General features: G+C 45.2%; 1 protein-coding gene across 6 annotated transcripts in view; it reads left to right on the top strand.

The window, feature by feature from the left end:
- The window catches only part of DNMT3A (DNA methyltransferase 3 alpha), a 1,562,966-nt gene that overhangs the window by 1,159,469 nt on the left and 384,443 nt on the right, over positions 1-19,054 (top strand). The window lies entirely within an intron of this gene.

Raw genomic sequence — 19,054 nt, 5'->3', positions numbered from 1 at the left:
AGGAATGGTCTGTCTCCTCAGAGTGCAGCAAAAGAGCCTTTTCTGAGCCTCCAACGCCACCTCCTGTGGTAAAGCATGTCTTTAAGAAGCCGTCTGAAAAATCTGCGACGATGACACCGTCCTTGGCAGTGTCTAAGGGTGTCTTTACAGCCTCGTTGTTGACTGCGACAAGATCTACAGTCCCTACAGCAGCGTCTTCCTCAATGACGATCATTTCAACGACGTCCTCGTCGATGGTGTTTGTGGTCACTTTGCCCATCGCCTCTCCTCCTTCGACTCTGCTGCCGGTGAGACCGTCTACGATGCTGATACTGTCGGCTATGCCATCAACTATGCCATCCACGTTGCTGATGCCGTCGACGAGAGTTAAAGGACATAGGAAGTCTGATTTCCTTTCGCCATTGGTGACATCTCCAAGTAGGATATCAGCATTGGTACCCACACATCTATTGGAGCAAAAGGATTCGGATGATGAAGGTCCTTTTGGGATTGCTCATAGCCCATCAGAATTGCATGTCAAGTGCCAGGATCTAGAGGAGGACATGACATGCAGCATGATCTGCACTCATATTATCCACATCCACACCAGTATCCCTATCAGGAGCAGATGGTTTCTTTGCCAGGATCGCTCATAGCTGATTTGCAGCTGATGTTGGATGACTATAGAAGGCGGTTTCTACCAGCTGGCTCGGAAGTTCAGCAGCCTTCTATCACGCCCTCTGTGCCACTTCCTTCTACTCCGGTTCATCCAGTGGTACTGCCATTGCATGTGCCACCAGTTTCAATCCCCAAACACGATCTGTCCTCCTCTGATGATGACAGAGAGGAGGGGGAATTGCCGGATGCCATAACAGAGTGGGATGATTATCAGATTCCTACTCCGTCCTCACCCTCCCCGGTTCCTGTGGATTCCCCTCCTGGTGACATTGGCGGTTTTCACAACTTGCTGGAAAGAGCTGCAAAGAGGTTTGAGCTGCCCATGCCCACGAAGCAGATGGACTACTTCTTGTATGATTTCAAGGAACCATTTCAGAAAAGTGTAAAATCCATGCCAATTGTGGACTATATTTGGGATGAGGGCATCAAGGTAATGAAGAACCTGGCTACAGTCACTCCAGTTCTACCCTGCCTTGACAAAAAAATATAAGGCACCTGACGACTCTCCGGCCTGCCTCACGGGCCATCCCAAACCGGACACAGTTATTGCCCAGGCGGCGCAGCAAAAATCCAGGAACCCTTCAGCGCCAATCTCTGCCCCCCCGGTAGGAGGCTGGATAATATAGGAAAGCATTTTCTCTGATGGCTTCGCTTATAATAAGGGCTTCTAATTCTTTGGCTATCATGGGTAGATATGACAAACAGCTATGGGCAGACATTGCACCCTATCTGGATCAGCTGCCAGAGGATTCTAAATTGGAAGCCAATAAAGCCCTGCAAGAAGGTGAGAGGTCTTCTGCCAAAGTCATAGACTGTGCTATGGATATCGCCACCACAGCTTTCTGACAGATGGCAGGTGCCGCGGTTCTCAGAAGGCAGGGTTGGCTCAGGGCAACTTCGTTTAGATCGGAAGTCAAAAACAAAATTCTGGACCTTCCTTTTGATGGTGAAGCCCTATTCGGGAAGCACATTGATAATCCGCTTCAGTCAATAAAGACGGAGAAGAACAGCCAGGTTCTTTTAGCACCCTACAGTTTCAAAGAAAACCTTTTCGGGGAGCTAGAGGCCGGGGGTATTCATCGTATAGACCAGGCTTCCAACAGTATAGATACCACTCTGTCTCTGCGGCATCTCATTCCTTTCGCCCCTGGTTTCAACAGAGAATGCCTCTGCAAGCGGCTTATTCGAGAGCTTCACAGAGAGAGAAAGCCGGGAGGCAACCAAAAGATACATGCCGTAGACAATGACTTTCTACCGGCTACGTACCTTCCCTTGCACGCAGGACTAGGGGGAAGGATTTCCCTGTACTTTCACAATTGACAAAAGATAACATCAGACCAATGGGTCCTAAATCTCATTCAATTTGGCCATACTTTGGAATTCCTGCAGTACCCTCTTACAACACCTCCCGTTCCTCCAAAGGTGAAACACTTGCATCTGCTCTAGCCGGAAGTAGAGTCCATGCTCTTCAAGGGAGCTATAAAAAAGGTTCTACACCAGGACAGAGGAAAGGGTTATTACTCCCTATTCTTCCTAGTTCGAAAGAAGCGGAAAAGTTGACGTCCAATCTTAGACCTCGGGGATCTTAATACTTATCTCAAGAAACAATCATTCTGTATGACCACCCTATCAGACATTCTGACCCTTCTAAATCCAGGAGATTTTATGGCCACCCTCGATTTGGAGGACGCATATTTCCACATCCCTATTCACCCTTCCCACAGAAAGTACCTCAGATTTGTAGTAGCCGGAGACCATTTCCAGTTCAAAGTCTTACCCTTTGGCCTGGAATCGGCCCCCAGAATCTTTACCAAATGCTTGGCTCCAGTGGCAGCTTTCCTCAGAAGGCAGAACCATCAAGTCTTCCCGTATCTGCACGATTGGCTGGTCAAGGCCAGATCCAGGTCTCAGGCGCGGAAGTCCACAAGCGCTTGCATCTAGCTGTTCACGAACCTGGGCTTAACGGTCAACCGCGAAAAGTCAGCATTCCAGCCCTTAAAAAGAAGAACTTTTTTCAGGGGCAATACTAGACACTTCCACCAACAATGCAGCCCCTACAGGGGACAGACGTAGAAAGCTCATCTCCCTCCCGAGGCGCTTACAAAAAAGAAAGTATGTTTCAGTTCGCCTCTTCAAGTCCCTGTAAGGGATTATGTCCTCCTGCATTCCACTGGTGCCGTTCTGTCGTCTCAAAATGAGGCCCCTACAGGAGCAGCTAGATCTTCAGTGGACGCAATCCAGTGGGTCTTTTGACAATGTCATCAGAATAACGAAGCCCATGATATCAGCTCTAGCTTGGTGGACTCAGGAGTCTCACTTAGCGAGGGGATTTTCTTTTCTACCCCAACAAGCTCCTTGGGTGATAACTACAGACGCTTCTCTCGAGGGATGGGGTGCCTTCCTCCAGCACCTACGAGTCAGGGGCAAATGGCAGCCACATCAGAAGGTCTTTCACATCAATTACCTTGAATTGAAAGCTGTTCGACTGGCGCTTTGCGCTTTTCTCCCACAAATAAAAGGCTCATCAGTACTCATCCGGACGGACAACACAACAAGAATACATTATATCAACAAGCAGGGAGGAACCAGGTCTCTGCTCTTATGGAGAGAATCTCAGCGCATTTGGGAATGGTCTATCAGCCACAAGATAAACCTTCGAGCAGAACATGTCCCAGGCGTACAGAACATCATTGCGGATTCTCTGAGCAGATCCAGATCGTCCAACCACGAATGAGAGTTTGATCAAGGAGTCTTGAATCAAGTCTTCTCCCTATGGGGAAAACCGAACCTGGATCTCTTCGCCACCCCACAGAATGCGAAATGCCGATTCTTCGCAAGACGGGATCAACATCGGTGCTCTAGGGGGAATGCGTTTTCCATGGCATGGTCAGGAATTTATGCTTACGCTTTTCCTCCCATTCCCCTGATACCAAGAGTTCTGGCGAAGATCAGGATCAAATGCTGCAAGCTCCTTCTGATTGCTCTGGAATGGCCTCGACAGTTTTGGTATACAGAACTCCTTCACCTCTCACAGAACCGCAGCTTCCCTCTACCAGTGATGCCCTCCCTGCTAACAATGAATTAGGGCCAAGTTCTCCACCCGGATCCGGCTTCACTTCACAGCCTGGCTCCTGAACACCATGAGTTTGCGCATCTAGATATACCTTTGGATTGCAGAGCCATCCTTGCCAGAGCTGCAGCTGAGAGTACCAGCAAATGTTATCTTCAGAAGTGGAGGAGATTTTGCTTATGGTGTGCACAAGTTCAGGTGCATCCCTTTTCTTCATCGCCGCAGCAGATAATGCCTTATCTTCTCCTCCCGGCCAGATCGGGTTTGGCTATTTTCTCGATTAAGGTCCATTTGGCAGCGATTTCCCATTATAGGCATACAGAGAATGTGCCTCCTCTGTGGTCTGCAAGGGTCATAAAACTGTGCCTTAAGGGTCTGTTAAGGTCTTTTCCCCCAGTTAGGCCTCCTCCTCCATCATGGCACCTTAATTTAGTCTTGCCTCAATTAATGAAACCACCGTTTGAGCCACCTCACAAAGCGGATTAGAAGTTTCTATCCTGGAAGTCTCTCTTCTTGCTCTTACCTCAGCCAGAAGAGGGAGTGAGATTCAGGTATTCAGTATCCAGGATCCTTTCTTACAATTCAAAAGGGACAAGGTGATTTTGAGAACAAATCCAAAATTTATACCTAAGGTCCCGTCGGATTTTCATATAAACCAGCCGGTGATACTGAAGTCATACTTTCCTAATCCAGCGACACCAGCGGAGCAAGCTCTGCATTCATTGGATGTTCAGAGGTGCCTGAAGTTTTATCTGGACAGAACTAAACAACTTAGACAATCGAACCAGCTTTTTGTGGCATTTAGTGCTCGTCGTAAAGGCCGAGCATTATCCAAGCAGGGGATTGCAAAGTGGATAGCCTCTGCGATTAACTATTGTCATACAGCGGCAGGAAAACTCTTGCAGAATCCAGCGCGTGCACATTCAACAAGAAAAATGGCTGCATCCATGGTGCTGTTTGCAGGAGTGCCCATTCAGGACATATGTAGGGCAGCCATGTGGAAGTCAACGCATACTTTTGCGAAGCATTACTGTTTAGAAGAAACTCAGCAAGGTGATATGGCGGTAGGACAAGCGGTGTTATGACATATTTTCCAGTAACGGTGCGCTGTTGTATTTCTTTATTCCTTTTTTCCCGCCAGCCGAGTTTAATTTGCGCACATTGTATAGGTTTGTCTCTTCCTTTAAGGCTGTGATATTTCTTGTTTAACCTACTCAAGGTAACGTTTTTGTCATATTTATTGCTTATCTAATATTGTATATTTCCTACAAAATCTTTTTTCTTTAATTATTTTGCTGATATATGTATGTTCCAGCATTTTATATCTATCTATCTATCTAGTTCGATGGCATGTGTAGCTGCAGATACACATGCTATGCTGTGCACAGTCCGCCATCTGGTGTTGGGCTCGGAGTGTTACAAGTTGTTTTTCTTCGAAGAAGTCTTTTCGAGTCACGAGACCGAGGGACTCCTCCCATTTCGAGTCCATTGCGCATGGGCGTCGACTCCATCTTAGATTGTTTTTTTTCCGCCATCGGGTTCGGACGTGTTCCTTTTCGCTCCGTGTTTTGGGACTGAAAGTTAGTTAGAATCTCGGAAAAAAATCGTCGGTATTGTTTGCGTTCGGTATCGGGTTAGTTAGCACAAATCGACACCGAATTCTGAAGAGCTCCGGTGGCCCTTCGGGGTTTTTTCGATCCCCCGTCGGGGCCTGGTCGGCCCGGCCACGTACGACTTCAAGGCTCATGGAACGGACCCCATTCCGCTTCTGCCCAAAATGCCATCACAAGTATCCGTATACGGATCACCATCTGGTCTGTAACCTGTGCTTGTCCCCCAAGCACAAGGAGGATACTTGTGAAGCCTGTCGAGCGTTTCGGTCGAGGAAGACGCTGAGAGACCGAAGAGCCAGGAGACTGCAAATGTCGTCCACGCCGACAGGTCAAGAACGCTTCGAGGAGGAAGAAGAAGCTTTCTCCACCCGCGAGTCGGATTCGGAAGAACTCGACGCCGAAGTAACACACCAAACCGTGAGTAAGACGTCGAAAATCAAGACTCATGAGAGGTCTACAAAAGCCCAGGGGACGCCACCGCCAACAGGCCATGGCTTAACCCGAAAACTAGGTGACCCATCCAAGGCACCGAAAAAGGGCATGCTGGTGTCGAAGTCATCCGACTCCGGTCGAGATACCGCCACACAGCAACCTCGGAGCCGAGACAGCGGCTCCGAGAAACTTCGGCACAGAGACAGCGGCACCAAAGAATTTCGGCACCGAGACACCACGCCGAAAAGAAAGAAGGTTTCTTCGGAGCCTAAAAAGACTTCCGAAAAGGTTTCGGTTCCGAAACAGCCAGCCTCGGAGCCGAAAAGTAGTTCCTATACAGAGGAACAAGGATTAACCTCCCAATTACATAGATTTGAAGAGGAGCTTCAAGCTGTAGAGCCTGACTACATACAAAGAAGGCTTCATATTCATGAGGACACAGGGAAGATAACCACTCTTCCCCCAATCAAAATAAAGAGGAAACTTGCCTTTCAACAAAAGGACAAGCTACCACAGGCAAAGGTGGCAAGGAAAACAAACCCACCACCGTCTCCACCACCATCAATACATGCATCACCAGCAACAACTCCACCACTGATGCATTCACCAGCTCATACCACAATGAGTCAGGATGATCCCGATGCATGGGACCTCTACGATGCTCCAGTGTCTGACAATAGCCCAGACTCTTATCCTACAAAACCGTCACCACCTGAGGACAGTACATCCTATACACAGGTGGTCGCAAGGGCAGCCGAGTTTCACAATGTCTCCTTACATTCGGAACCAATTGAGGATGACTTTCTCTTTAACACCCTATCCTCCACCCATAGCCAGTATCAATGCCTTCCCATGCTCCCAGGAATGCTAAGACATTCAAAACAAATTTTTCAGGATCCGGTTAAAGGCAGAGCCATAACTCCGAGGGTGGAGAAAAAATATAAGCCACCGCCCACAGATCCAATATATATTACAACACAACTAACACCAGACTCAGTAGTTGTGGGGGCAGCTCGTAAGAGAGCCAACTCTCATACCTCAGGCGACGCACCACCTCCAGACAAGGAGAGCCGCAAATTTGATGCTGCGGGAAAAAGAGTTGCAGCACAAGCAGCAAATCAGTGGCGTATTGCCAATTCACAAGCACTTTTGGCAAGATACGACAGGGCTCATTGGGATGAAATGCAACATTTCATCGAACACTTAACCAAGGAGTTCCAAAAAAGAGCGCAACAGGTGGTAGAAGAGGGACAAAGTATCTCAAATAATCAGATACGGTCTTCCATGGATGCAGCAGATACAGCTGCAAGGACAATAAACACTGCAGTCACAATACGAAGGCACGCATGGCTGCGCACTTCTGGGTTCAAACCGGAAATCCAGCAGGCTGTGCTCAATATGCCGTTTAATGAACAGCAATTGTTTGGGCCGGAGGTAGACACTGCCATCGAAAAACTCAAAAAGGACACCGATACGGCCAAAGCCATGGGCGCACTCTACTCCCCGCAGAGCAGAGGCACATTTCGGAAAACACCTTTTAGGGGAGGGTTTCGAGGTCAACCCATACCTACCAGGGTCAATATCAAAGGGGAGGTTTTTGGGGGCAATTTAGAGGGGGCCAATTCCCAAGAAATAGAGGAAAATTCCAAGGCCCCAAAACCCCTCAAACTAAGCAGTGACTCACAAGTCACACACCCCCATCACATAACACCTGTGGGGGGAAGACTAAGCCAATTTTACAAACTTTGGGAGGAAATAACAACAGACACTTGGGTCTTAGCAATTATCCAGCATGGTTATTGCATAGAATTTCGCCAATTCCCTCCAAACGTCCCACCGAAAACACACAATATGTCAAAACAACATATAGATCTTCTAGGACTAGAAGTTCAAGCATTGCTACAAAAGGACGCAATAGAATTAGTTCCAATTCAACAGAAAAACACAGGAGTTTACTCACTGTACTTTCTAATACCCAAAAAGGACAAAACTCTGAGACCAATACTAGATCTCAGAACACTAAATACCTACATCAAATCAGACCACTTTCACATGGTCACGTTACAAGATGTAATCCCACTGCTCAAACAGCAAGACTACATGACAACATTAGATCTAAAAGATGCGTATTTCCATATACCAATACATCCTTCACACAGGAAATACCTAAGGTTCGTATTCCAAGGAATACATTACCAATTCAAAGTGTTGCCATTTGGAATAACAACTGCGCCAAGAGTTTTTACAAAATGCCTGGCAGTAGTAGCTGCACATATCAGAAGGCAGCAAATACATGTGTTCCCGTACTTAGACGACTGGTTAATCAAAACCAACACGCTAAGACAATGTTCACAGCACACAAACTACGTCATACAGACCCTTCACAGGCTAGGTTTCTCGATCAACTACGCAAAGTCACACCTTTTGCCGTGTCAAACACAGCAATACTTAGGAGCGACAATCAACACAGCAAAAGGGATTGCCACTCCAAGTCCACAAAGGGTTCAAACATTTCACAAAGTAATACAGGCCATGTATCCAACACAAAAGATACAAGTCAAAATGGTAATGAAACTCCTAGGCATGATGTCTTCATGCATAGCCATTGTCCCAAACACAAGATTGCACATGCGGCCCTTGCAACAGTGCCTAGCATCACAATGGTCACAAGCACAGGGTCAACTTCTAGATCTGGTGTTGATAGACCGCCAAACATACATCTCGCTTCTATGGTGGAACAGTACAAATTTAAACAGGGGGCGGCCTTTCCAAGACCCAGTGCCACAATACGTCATAACGATGGATGCTTCCATGACAGGGTGGGGAGCACACCTCAATCAACACAGCATCCAAGGACAATGGGACATACATCAGAGACAGTTTCACATCAATCACTTAGAACTGGTGGCAGTATTTCTAGCGCTGAAAGCATTTCAACCCATAATAACCCAAAAATACATTCTTGTCAAAACAGACAACATGACAACAATGTATTATCTAAACAAACAAGGAGGGACACACTCGACACAGTTGTGCCTCCTAACACAAAAAATATGGCATTGGGCGATTCACAACCACATTCGCCTAATAGCACTATTTATTCCAGGGATTCAGAACCAGTTGGCAGACAATCTCTCTCGAGATCACCAACAAACCCACAAATGGGAAATTCACCCCCAAATACAAAACAATTACTTTCAAATTTGGGTAACACCTCAAATAGATCTATTTGCAACAAAAGAAAACTCAAAATGCCAAAACTTCGCATCCAGGTACCCACAAGATCAATCCCAAGGCAATGCTCTATGGATGAACTGGTCAGGGATATTTGCGTACGCTTTTCCCCCTCTCCCTCTCCCTCTCCTTCCATATCTAGTAAACAGGTTGGGTCAAAACAAACTCAAACTCATACTAATAGCACCAACATGGGCAAGGCAACCTTGGTACACAACACTACTAGACCTTTCAGTAGTACCTCATGTCAAACTACCCAACAGACCAGATCTGTTAACACAACACAGACAACAGATCCGACATCCAAATCCAGCATCGTTGAATCTAGCAATTTGGCTCCTGAAATCGTAGAATTCGGGCACTTAGACCTCACACAGGAATGTATGGAGGTCATAAAACAAGCTAGAAAACCTACCACTATACACTGTTATGCAAATAAGTGGAAAAGATTTGTTTATTACTGCCATAATAATCAAATCCAACCTTTACACGCATCTGCAAAAGAAATAGTAGGATACTTACTACATTTGCAAAAATCTAACCTAGCTTTCTCTTCCATTAAAATACATCTTACGGCAATTTCTGCTTACCTACAAATTACGCACTCAATTTCATTGTTTAGGATACCAGTCATAAAAGCGTTTATGGAAGGCCTAAAGAGAATTATACCACCAAGAACACCACCAGTTCCTTCAACATTGTCCTAACACGACTCATGGGTCCACCTTTTGAGTCCATGCACTCTTGTGAAATGCAATACTTAACGTGGAAAGTTGCATTTTTAATTGCCATCACATCTCTAAGAAGAGTGAGTGAGATTCAGGCATTTACCATTCAAGAACCATTTATTCAACTACACAAAAATAGAGTTGTTCTACGGACCAATCCTAAATTTTTACCAAAAGTAATCTCACCGTTCCACCTAAATCAAACGGTAGAATTACCAGTGTTCTTCCCATAACCAGATTCGGTAGCCGAAAGAGCACTACATACATTAGACATCAAAAGAGCACTAATGTACTACATTGACAGAACAAAACTAATTCGAAAGACAAAACAATTATTTGTCGCCTTTCAAAAACCTCATACAGGAAATCCAATTTCAAAACAAGGCATTGCTAGATGGATAGTTAAGTGCATTCAAACCTGCTATCTTAAAGCTAAAAGAGAACTGCCTATTATATCAAAGGCGCACTCAACCAGAAAGAAAGGTGCTACCATGGCCTTTCTAGGAAATATTCCAATGAACGAAATATGTAAGGCAGCAACATGGTCTACGCCTCATACATTTACCAAGCACTACTGTGTAGATGTGCTAACTGCACAACAAGCAACAGTAGGTCAAGCTGTATTAAGAACATTATTTCAAACTACTTCAACTCCTACAGGCTGAACCACCGCTTTTGGGGAGATAACTGCTTACTAGTCTATGCACAGCATGTGTATCTGCAGCCACACATGCCATCGAACGGAAAATGTCACTTACCCAGTGTACATCTGTTCGTGGCTTTAGTCGCTGCAGATTCACATGCGCCCACCCGCCTCCCCGGGAGCCTGTAGCCGTTTAGAAGTAGATCTTAAACATTTGTACATTTGTAAATATATGTTCGATGGCATCTGTCGCTGTAGATACACATGCTCTGCATAGCTCGCCATCTAGTGTTGGGTCGGAGTGTTACAAGTTGTTTTTCTTCGAAGAAGTCTTTCGAGTCACGGGACCGAGTGACTCCTCCTTCTGTCTCCATTGCGCATGGGCGTCGACTCCATCTTCGATTGTTTTTTTTCCGCCATCGGGTTCGGACGTGTTCCTGTCGCTCCGAGTTTCGGAACGGAAAGTTAGTAAATATCGGAAGATTTTCGTCGGCATTGTTGCGTTCGGGATTGGCGTAATTAGATTCAACACCGCATCGAAGGTCGACGCGCTCCGGTGCCCTTCGGGGTAGCTTTCAATCCCCCGTCGGGGCCTGGTCGGCCCGACCGCGTGTAGAGCGACGCCGATGGAACGGACCCCGTTCCGTTTTTGTCCCAAATGCCACAACAAATTCCCGTATACAGACCAACATTTGGTCTGTAACCTGTGCCTGTCACCTGAGCACAGTGAAGAGACTTGCGAGGCCTGTCGCGTGTTCCGGTCCCGAAAGACACTCCGTGACGGTCGAGCCAGGAGACTTCAGATGGCGTCCACGCCGACAGCACACCGAGAGTTCGAGGAACGAGAGGAAGAAGAAACCTTTTCGATCCATGAATCAGACTCCAAGGAATTCGACGATCAAAGAACCGTGAGTAAGACGTCGAAAACAACACATAAGAAAAGTGACAAGGCCCAGGGGACGCCACTGCCACCAGGCCATGGCTCCACCCATAAATTCGGTGACCGACCGTCGGCACCGAAAAAGGCCCAAACAGTGCCGAGATCGTCCGACTCCGGTCGAGACACCGGCACGCAGCCTTCTCGGGATCGAGAAAGTGCTGGAGAAAAGCAACGACACCGAGATAGCGGTGTGGAAACGGCTCGATGCCGAGACAGCGGCACCGACGAAGATCGACGCCGAGAGGTTTCGACTCCCAAAAAGACAAAAGCCACCTCGGAGCCGAAAAAGCATGCAGACAGGGTTTCGGTGCCGAAACAACCCGTAACCGACCAAGGTCCAGGCTCTTATACAGAGGAGCAATCACTGTCCTCTCAGATGCGAAAGCATAGGTTTGAGGAAGAGCTGCAATCCACCGCAGTGGACCATACGCAAAAACGTATTTTCATACAGCAGGGATCAGGAAAAATAAGCACCCTTCCCCCTGTTAGGAGAAAAAGGAGACTGGAGTTTCAAACAGACCAGGCGCCACAAACCAAGATGGTGAAAAAGGTGACTCCGCCACCCTCTCCTCCACCTGTATTAACGTCTCACCAGCACAAACCCCGTCACATTCCCCGGCTCACACCGCCATGAGCCAAGGTGACCAGGATCAAGACGCTTGGGACTTGTATGACGCCCCAGTGTCGGACAACAGTCCGGAGGCATATCCAACAAAGCCCTCACCACCAGAAGACAGCACTGCATATTCTCAAGTGGTGGCTAGAGCGGCGCAATTCCACAACGTGAACCTCCACTCAGAACAAGTCGAGGATGACTTTTTATTCAACACCCTCTCCTCCACCCACAGCTCCTACCAAAGCCTGCCTATGCTGCCAGGTATGCTTCGGCACGCAAAGGAAATCTTCAAGGAGCCAGTCAAAAGTAGGGCAATAACGCCAAGGGTGGAAAAGAAATATAAGCTGTTTTCATCACCACACAGCTGCCACCCGATTCCGTCGTAGTAGGGGCAGCTCGGAAAAGAGCCAACTCCCACACATCTGGGGATGCCCCACCCCCAGATAAAGAGAGCCGCAAGTTCGATGCAGCTGGGAAAAGAGTTGCAGTACAAGCTGCAAACCAGTGGCGCATCGCTAACTCTCAAGCACTACTTGCGCGCTATGACAGAGCCCATTGGGATGAGATGCAACACCTCATCGAGCATCTACCCAAGGAACTACAAAAGAGGGCAAAGCAGGTGGTCGAGGAAGGACAGAACATATCAAATAACCAGATACGATCCTCTATGGACGCAGCAGACACAGCTGCAAGAACAATTAATACATCTGTGACCATTAGAAGGCACGCATGGCTAAGAACGTCTGGTTTCAAACCAGAGATACAGCAGGCAGTGCTCAATATGCCATTCACCGAAAAACAACTGTTCGGACCAGAAGTGGACACGGCAATCGAAAAACAAAAAAAAGACACTGACACTGCTAAAGCCATGGGCGCACTCTACTCCCCGCAGAGCAGAGGAACCTACAGCACCTTCCGCAAGACACCCTTTCGAGGGGGGTTTCGGGGTCAGGCCACACAAGCCAGCACCTCGCAGGCAACACCGTCCAGCTACCAGGGACAGTACAGGGGAGGCTTTCGGGGTCAATACAGAGGAGGGCAATTCCCTAGGAATAGAGGAAAATTTCAAAGCCCCAAAACCCCTACAACCAAGCAGTGACTCAGATGTCACTCACCCCCTCCACACAACACCAGTGGGGGGAAGAATAGGTCATTATTACAAAGCATGGGAGGAAATAACTACAGACACTTGGGTCTTAGCAATTATCCAACATGGTTATTGCATAGAATTCCTAAAATTCCCTCCAAACATACCACCAAAAGCACAGAATTTATCAAAACAACATTCCGAACTTTTGGAAATAGAAGTTCAAGCACTATTGCAAAATAATGCAATCGAATTAGTACCAGACACACAAACAAACACAGGAGTCTATTCACTGTACTTCTTAATACCAAAAAAGGACAAAACACTGAGACCAATCCTAGACCTCAGAATACTGAACACCTACATCAAATCAGACCACTTTCACATGGTCACGCTACAAGAAGTGTTACCATTGCTAAAACTACAGGACTACATGACAACCCTAGACCTCAAAGACGCGTATTTCCATATACCAATACATCCATCGCACAGGAAATACCTAAGGTTCGTATTCAAAGGAATACATTACCAATTCAAGGTATTGCCTTTTGGTTTAACAACCGCACCAAGAGTCTTCACCAAATGTCTAGCAGTAGTGGCTGCACACATCAGAAGGCAGCAAATACATGTATTCCCGTATCTAGACGACTGGCTAATCAAAACCAATTCACTAACAAAGTGCTTACACCACACAAATCAAATTATACAAACCCTCTACAAACTAGGTTTCACCGTCAACTTTGCAAAAGCCAACATTTTGCCGTGCAAGGTACAACAATACCTGGGAGCCATAATAGACACAACAAAAGGAGTAGCCACTCCAAGTCCACAAAGAATTCAAAATTTCAACAAGATCATACAACGCATGTATCCAACACAAACAATACAAGCAAAGATGATATTACAACTCCTAGGCATGATGTCCTCATGCATAGCCATTGTCCCGAACGCAAGACTGCACATGAGGCCCTTGCAACAGTGCCTAGCATCACAATGGTCACAAGCACAGGGTCACCTTCTAGATCTGGTGTTGATAGACCGCCAAACTTACCTCTCGCTTCTATGGTGGAACAGTATAAATTTAAACAAAGGGCGGCCTTTCCAAGAGCCAGTGCCACAATACGTAATAACAACAGATGCTTCCATGACAGGGTGGGGAGCACACCTCGATCAACACAGCATACAAGGACAATGGAACGTACATCAGACAAAACTGCATATAAATCACCTGGAAATGCTAGCAGTTTTTCAAGCATTAAGGGCTTTCCAACCACTTATAACTCACAAATACATTCTTGTCAAAACAGACAACATGACAACAATGTATTATCTAAACAAACAAGGGGGGGACACACTCAACGCAGTTGAGCCTGCTGGCACAAAAAATATGGCGATGGGCAATTCACAACCACATTCGCCTAATAGCGCAGTTTATTCCAGGGATCCAGAATCAACTTGCAGACAATCTCTCTCGAGATCACCAACAGGTCCACGAATGGGAAATTCACCCCCAAATTCTAAACACTTAGTTCAGACTCTGGGGAACACCTCAAATAGACTTGTTTGCAACAAAAGAGAACGCAAAATGCCAAAACTTCGCATCCAGATACCCACACAGGCAGTCCCAAGGCAATGCCCTATGGATGAACTGGTCAGGGATATTTGCCTACGCTTTTCCTCCTCTCCCTCTCCTTCCTTATCTGGTAAACAAATTGAGTCAAAACAAACTCAAACTCATATTAATAGCACCAACTTGGGCAAGGCAACCCTGGTACACAACACTGCTAGACCTATCAGTAGTACCCCACATCAAATTGCCCAACAGGCCAGATCTGTTAACACAACACAACCAACAGATCAGACATCCAGATCCAGCATCGCTGAATCTAGCGATCTGGCTCCTGAAATCCTAGAATTCGGACACTTACAACTTACCCAAGAATGTATGGAAGTCATAAAGGAAGCCAGAAGGCCGTCCACTAGGCACTGCTATGCAAGTAAATGGAAGAGGTTTGTTTGCTACTGCCATCATAATCAGATCCAACCTTTACACGCAACTCCGAAGGATGTAGTGGGTTACTTGCTTCACTTACAAAAATCTAACCTAGCCTTCTCTTCCATTAAAATACACCTTGCGGCAATATCTGCATACCTGCAGACTACCTATTTAACTTCCCTATATAGGATACCAGTCATTAAAGCATTCATGGAAGGTCTAAAAAGGATCATTCCCCCAAGAACGCCACCAGTTCCTTCGTGGAACCTCAATATTGTATTAACGCGACTCATGGGTCCACCATTCGATCCCATGCACTCTTGTGAAATGCAATACTTAACTTGGAAAGTAGCCTTCCTAATAGCTATCACATCTCTCAGAAGAGCAAGTGAAATACAAGCCTTTACCATACAGGAACCCTTTATACAAATACACAAGCATAAAGTGGTTCTATGCACAAATCCCACATTTTTGCCAAAAGTTATATCACTGTTCCACTTAAACCAAACTGTGGAACTCCCAGCGTTTTTTCCAGAACCAGACTCTGTAGCTGAAAGAGCATTACATACATTAGACATAAAAAGAGCTCTAATGTACTACATTGATAGAACCAAACAGTTTCGCAAAACAATTGTTTGTAGCTTTCCAAAAACCTCATGCAGGAAATCCAATATCCAAACAAGGCATTGCCAGATGGATAGTGAAAAGGTATTTTTCAAACCTGTTATGTTAAAGCTAAGAGAGAACTGCCTATTACACCAAAGGCACGCTCCACTAGAAAGAAAGGCGCCACATACATTCACTAAACATTACTGTGTGGATGTGTTAACAACACAACAAGCCACTGTAGGACAAGCAGTACTAAGAACATTATTTCAAACAACTTCAACTCCTACAGGCTAAACCACCGCTTTTGGGGAGATAACTGCTTACTAGTCTATGCACAGCATGTGTATCTGCAGCTACACATGCCATCGACTGGAAAATGTCACTTACCCAGTATACATCTGTTCATGGCATGAGACGCTGCAGATTCACATGTGCCCTCCCACCTCCCCGGGAGCCTGTAGCCGTTATAAGTTGATTAAAATTAACCTTGTACATTTGTAAATATAACACTTTTAGTCACATTATGTACATACATACTTACTATTACTATATACACAACTCCTACCTCACGCTCTGCAGGGAAAACAATCTAAGATGGAGTCGACGCCCATGCGCAATGGAGCCGAAATGGGAGAAGTCCCTCGATCTCGTGACTTGAAAAGACTTCTTCGAAGAAAAACAACTTGTAACACTCCGAGCCCACCACTAGATGGTGGGATATGCACAGCATGTGAATCTGCCAGGAACAGATGTACACTGGGTAAGTGACATTTTCCATATATATATATATGTATATATATATATATATATATATATATATATATATATATATATATATATATATATATATATATATAAAACACACAAACGGTATACATATGGATTGATGCTATACAATGTGCCTCATTACTGCTTGCTATTCTGATTCAAGCATGTAAATCTATGAAAGTTCCAATACTGGAGTAAGAATATAAGTTACTTACCTGTAACTGTAGTTCTCCAGTATTGGACTCTTTCATAGATTCACATGCAACCCTCCCTCCTACCCTGGGAAGCTCACAGTTTCCTGTTTTCTTCAGATACTCTAACACCCGTGCTTGAGAAAATCTGAGGGAAGGGAGCTCCTCTCAGGAGGGTCCTAGAGGGAGGGGAAGCCTGATTGGCTGGGCCTTGCTTTGGTCCTTTTTGCTCATAGAGATAAGGATAGGCTACTAATGTGAAAGCCTTTGGGCCTTTTTTCATTGCAGTAGCTTATATGTATTGCTGTTTTGATGTACTGGGGGCTCCCATCTTGACGAGGGGGAATGATTCAAGCATGTGAATCTATAAAAGATTCCAATACTGGAGAACTACAGTTACAGGTAAGTAACTACTTTTTATTTCGTTCACAAGTTTAATGTAGGTGGAAGTCACTTCCTTGACACTGCTATTTGATACAGCACTGTCTGAAGATTAGTCCAGTATGTTAACCAGGTTTAGATGCTCTTTAGTCAGTCTGATTTCAACTTCGAGATCAGTAGTGCCTCTGACCTTAGTACACATGAAAGCTGCCCGTATGCTTTATCACCTTAGGTTCTCATTAGAAGTGAGTACTTCACTCTCCCTAAAACTGCGCAGTCTCGCAGGAGAACAAGTTTGATACACGCAGATGAATTAAAGATGCTGATAAACTGCCACCAGAAATATTGTGTTAATTCCGTGGAAGAAATATTCAATTTCCATTATAGGGTTGTTTTAAGAAAAAGTAGTTCAATTATGCAAGTGTTCTATTTTTTCCATCAAGAGAGTAGCTGATTTCCTAGCATTTCCCAATTTTTGGAAGACAAGATTAGACCTATAATGGTGTTTTTCTGCTAGATCATATTTTTGTTGTGCAATTTAACCATCCAGGCTGGAGGAAGAAGTAAGCTATAGTTCTAGGCCTGGAATGCCTTTGTGTCTCCAAACCTACTACCATGCATGTTTTAATGATTTTCACCAGCTCTTCTCTAATCTTTTCCCACAATGCGAAAGGTTTGCAATGCACTCCTGACAATGGCAGAAGTAGAAGTTTTTCCATGGCTGGGAAAAGTGATTGGAGGGAAAGTGAACTTGTAATTGTTCAATAGATTTTCACATGAGCAAATATACACATGCATATTTGCTTGTGCTAAAATACAGTTTACAAATATTTTCAAAGAGTAAGAATTCCTGGTCTACTTCTGTAAGTTCTTGTGAATTCATGAAAGCCGCTAATTCAAAGACATATACTATGGGTGCACTTTGTGACTTTCTTTAAGAATTGGGGTCCTAAGTAGTTCTGGCGTTAAACACATTTTGGTTTTTATTGAACTTCTATTTCTCTCTCTATCTATTGGCTGGCTTTCCTGTGAGTGATCACATTCTGCTCTTCCACAAAGGGCATATTGGCACACAAAGTAGTTTCAATCAGTGACTTAACAAAACTGGAGGAGGACCCCTTTCAAAGAACATGGACCGGCCCCCCCCAGACTCACTCAGGGCAGGTGCTGTGCTGAGGGTGGCCCCTTAGAATGTATGCTTTTTGAGACCAAAAGTTTTTTTTTTTTTTTTTTTTTTTTTACCTTTTGCCAGTGTTTGTTACAATGGTGAGGGCCTGGTAGCTCCCACAACAATAAAGTGTTACAAAAGCCACATCAAAACAAGTCACACATTGACGAAACCAGAAGACTCTCAAAAACAAATGTTCGATTGGTTGGCTTTGCCAACACTTGTTTATTTTCATGCTTCCCATAACCTTGTTGAAAATGGTTACACTGATTTTCCATAAGGAATATTTTTTGGAACTACAAGCGTGTAACAACACATTTTACTAAATGATGCTTCAGAGAAACAGCACCTAAAATGTCAAAGTAGGGAAACGTTTTTTTTTTTTCCTACTTGCTTTTTTTCTGACCATTTTATTTTGTAAGCATCATCACTGTTGCTTACAGACTTCTGCAAACATTTGCATCTAATCAGAGAGCATTCGTGGAGCATTATACCTAGCCTCATATTGTTAAACTTTAAAAAAGTTGTACACTTTTCTTTTTTTTTTTTTTTTTTTACTGGAACCACTGTCAGTAGTGCAGGGTGACCACAAAATGTATATTCACAGTGTTCACACTAATGATGAAGGCTTTTCATTAAGGAACCACAAATACAAGTTCGAACAGCATTAACATATGGACACACACATTACATCGACTGCAGACGCTTCCCTTCTCTGTAAACTGGCAGCCAAAGGGTTTTTGCTGCAGGGGGTTGGGCCTATTTTTCCCAAGGAAAACATGTTGCTCTTGACCCCAATCAATATGTCCTGGGTATACGGCGATAGGAATTCCACATCCCTGGGAGGATGATGTGGGATTCTGAGAATCAGGAGACCCTGGCGTTTTCTTCTCTCGTTCCATTTAGGACGAGGTTGCAGGC

This window comes from Pleurodeles waltl, chromosome 5 (genome assembly GCF_031143425.1).
Source record: "Pleurodeles waltl isolate 20211129_DDA chromosome 5, aPleWal1.hap1.20221129, whole genome shotgun sequence".
Lineage (NCBI taxonomy): Eukaryota > Metazoa > Chordata > Amphibia > Caudata > Salamandridae > Pleurodeles > Pleurodeles waltl.
This window is presented reverse-complemented; position numbering and strand designations above follow the sequence as displayed.